Here is a 3,854-nt window from a genome sequence, read left to right on the forward strand (position 1 = left end):
GGCTCTAATGGTAGTTCACTTCACAGAGCAAGATCCCTTATCCTTGCAAGCCATTCTTAGAGGGTTTGAGGCCTCTACAGTGACTTTGGTTATAAACAATTACCCTTCCTATAGAGGGAAAGCTTGTGTTATCTTACCATCAAGTGCAATCTTGTCAATAATAAAAGAAGAGGACGAAGAGACTCTTAAAGGAAGAGCTGAGACCTTGGTGACCAATCTAACATTAGCCTAAGTAGGCATAGACTAAACTTCAGTAACCACAATCAGTCCTTGGACAAATATAAAGGTGGAAGTGGGGAGGGAAGAACTTTCACCAACACCCATTAGAATAGGTATAATCAAAGAGAGTTGATGGCAGAGCTAAGCACATAGTCGAGATTAGAGGTTGTAGAGCAGGAAATGTTTTGTAGATTGTTATTCATGTACAAAACATATCTAATATATTATTAATAAATATAGGTTTTTTTTTTTATTCATCATCCTCTTAGCTATTCTCCCCCCAAAATACTTTGCAACAAAAAATGAACATTGATTTACATCTATATATTTTCTTATGGTCACATTTTTTAGTTGTCTTATACAAGTCTATAGTATAATCTTAGAGTCCTTAATAGAAATTGTATTTTCTATGGAATTCTTGTTATAATATAATGCACAGTGGATTTTTTACATATATTTAATTTACTTATTTATATATGTTAATATAAAATTTCAACATACATGATTTTTTAGTTGAACTTAGTGATTCATAATTTACAGATAGTAATATGTATGAACTCATCTTTTGTAACTCTATTTTATGTTTAAATGAATATCACTTAAATTAATGCATGACAAATAAATCATTCCTATTCTATAAAAAATGAGTTCAAATGAATTATAACAATATAGAAATAAATTTGATTACAAAATAAAATTATTAAATTAAAAAATAAAAAGTAAAATTGAATTTTTTTTTGAAATCCAAACATATGATTGCTATTTTTATGTTATGCATGTAACGTTTAGAATATTATTGTAAGAACAAGTGTTCTATTTACAGTAAACATTTCTGTATGCCAACTCTAAACTAAAACGTCATCTCTCACCAGAGGGGGCACTTACATAATCAATACCTGTAACTTACATAATCACCTGAAAAGGAAAAGTTCAACTATATTCCCTCCCCAAATCAAGCAGCAGTAACGCAAATCTAGTAGAGGCCCCTTAGATACTGCAATGATCTCATGACCACTTTTGGATCAGCATCCATCTTTCCTTGGAGCATCAGGAGAACTTGAGCCATGCTTGGCCTCTCATTCTCATCCCTTGCAATGCATACCAAGCTTGCAAAAGCGGCTCTCTTCACCTCCTCAACATCCGCATCCTCTGCAATTCTTTCATCCACGATACTCATCAAGTTCCCCTTGTCAATTTGAACTGCAGCCCATGATGGAAAGTACTGCTTTGTCTGTTCCTTCTCCCCCATGTCCGAATTTCTCCTCCCCGATATTATCTCAAACAACATCATGCCGAAGCTGTACACATCTGCCTTTGAAGTGATTGCTAATCCTCCCAGCCACTCCGGGGCAATATAACCCCGAGTTCCTCTCGTCGTTGTCAAAACCCTACTAAAATCTCTCCCGATTAACTTCGCCAGACCAAAATCAGCCACTTTTGCTGTGAAATCATTATCCAGCAGAATGTTCTCGGGCTTTATATCGGAGTGGATGATTTGATCTCTGCATTCCTCGTGGAGATAAACTAAGCCCCTCGCAATGCCTAGAGCGATCTGTAATCGTGTCTTCCACTCCAGCAGCTTTTCTGATCCAAGTAAAAGATACGAATTGAGAGATCCGTTGGCCATGTACTCATAAACCAGCAGCCTCTGAGACCCTTGTGAGCAAAACCCACAAAGCTGTACCAGATTCACATGCTGTATGTTTCCGATGGTGCTTATTTCTGCACGAAACTGCTTTTCTACCTGTCTAGAGCCCTCTAATTTCTTAACTGCGACAAGCGTGTTGCCTGGGAGAGATCCTTTGAAGACGGACCCAAATGCTCCTTTTCCTAATTTGTCCCTGAAATTGTTGGTAGCAATTCGCAGCTCCTTGTAAGTGAATGTTCTCAGCGAAGAAGGACTTGGCTCACCTTCTATATCTCCTCCCTTATGTCGCCTCCCAAGAAGAAGAAACCCTAAAACAAGGAAACCCAAAACAAGAAGAAAAGCACCGCCGACAGGAAGTGAAATAGAGAGCACATGACCTCTATTACTTCCTGCGCTGGATTGTGGTAAATCAGAAGCTGCCATGCGAAAGAAAACAGGTTGGGCGTTGGATGCAACACGAATGTTGAATAGATCGCCAAACCACATCCTACAAATTGGGTAAGCAGATTTAGTGAGATCGTAGGCTGAGCAGGAACAATTTTCTAGGCATGCCGTTTTGCATGTCTCTGGAGTCGTGTGTTGAGAATATAGAACGGCATCTTGTTCTGGCAAGGATACGTCAGTCTTTTGCAGAAACCCATCTGCGGTGGTGCCGTTGGTAGGAGAGCGTTGGAGAGGGCTGCTACGAAGGCATCCGCTTAGCCACCATTCTTGTGAATACCAAGCGCGGTTGTCTTTTGGATGGAAGCCATCGAGGCAGCTGCAGAACTGGAAATTGTTGCTGTTGCATGCTCCGTAAGCCCCGCACATACGATAAACAAGGCACAGATCTTTTGGCACGGACCAGATGTTATTCCAGCTGCTATTATGAACTCGATAGTAAGATCTCACGTCTCCGGTTTTGTAAAGGACTACATGCTGCATGATAGAATCAAATTTCGATATTTGAATATAGGTGAAGTACATCTTTGTGGGCGAAATTCTAACAAAGGGTGTTCTAAGAATTTCAGATTCGAACTTGTTCTGCATATCTGGCATGCCACTGAAATGGTCGCCAACCCACTCTCCGCTGCTCCAGTATGTAATACTGTTGTTGTACACCAGCAAAAACTGTGTCTTGTTTGGGGCTGGATCCATTTCTAGAGAAAAAGGCCCGGTTGCCGGATCCAAGGAGCTCTTCCATGAAGTTAATTTCATGCCTTTCCACATCTTCATTCCGAGCAGCCACGTGTCTCCTGGATACCAAAAACTCTCCCACGCAATCTCAGAAATGTTGCTGGAACCCAACATAACAAAACTACCAGAATCCAATATCGTAGCTCTGGAGGCTATTGCTTTCTGGTTATTTCTTGTCGACCAGATTGAGCGCCCATCTGAATCATAGAGTTCGAGATAACCTTGTGTAGACATCTTCAAAATTCCTGGTTTGTTTCTGATGGGAGTCTCTCTATTGGCCACCCAAACAATGGTCCTTTCAGAGATTTGGGCATACCAGATGCCTATGTACCAGTTGGTTGTTCCATTAGGACAAAAGAACCCTAATTCAAAAGTGCCGTTCTTAGAAACTATGCTCTGATTACCAGTTAGAGAAGCTCCCAAATCGATGCTGTCTCTGTTGCCAGCTGCTAGGGAACGACAACTGTAAGGTAGAAGAAACATATAGAGTGCTGCAAGGAAGAAATAGCAGTTAAACAGACTCTTTTGAGCCATTTCAAGAAAACCTCAAAACACCCTTGAAACAAATCCTGAGAATTACCCAAATGTATGGTGTTAATATATTGCAAATTCTATTCTTCTCGTTTTACACAAGACAGTATGATTCACATATGTTTTCATATCGATGCAGTAGGATGTGTGAAGTCATATTCAATGAATGAACAGTGATGATTGCCATATGTTTAGTCACGAAATGAGTGTAGACCAAATTTCATAGGTCTCTTGATATTCTAGAATGTCAGATTATAGATTATAATATGTATTTGGTGTA

At 39.7% G+C, this 3,854-nt stretch overlaps 1 pseudogene across 1 annotated transcript; it reads right to left on the reverse strand.

Moving 5' to 3' along the window:
• Positions 1-981: 981 nt before the first annotated feature.
• Positions 982-3,634, reverse strand: LOC149549516 (G-type lectin S-receptor-like serine/threonine-protein kinase At2g19130 pseudogene; annotated as a pseudogene). The gene has a single exon (XR_016354110.1). The product of XR_016354110.1 is annotated as a G-type lectin S-receptor-like serine/threonine-protein kinase At2g19130 pseudogene (transcript).
• Positions 3,635-3,854: the final 220 nt, after the last annotated feature.

This window comes from Cupressus sempervirens, chromosome 7 (genome assembly GCF_028749045.1).
Source record: "Cupressus sempervirens isolate cs-2001-9-10 chromosome 7, ASM2874904v1, whole genome shotgun sequence".
In the NCBI taxonomy this organism is placed as follows: Eukaryota; Viridiplantae; Streptophyta; class Pinopsida; order Cupressales; family Cupressaceae; genus Cupressus; species Cupressus sempervirens.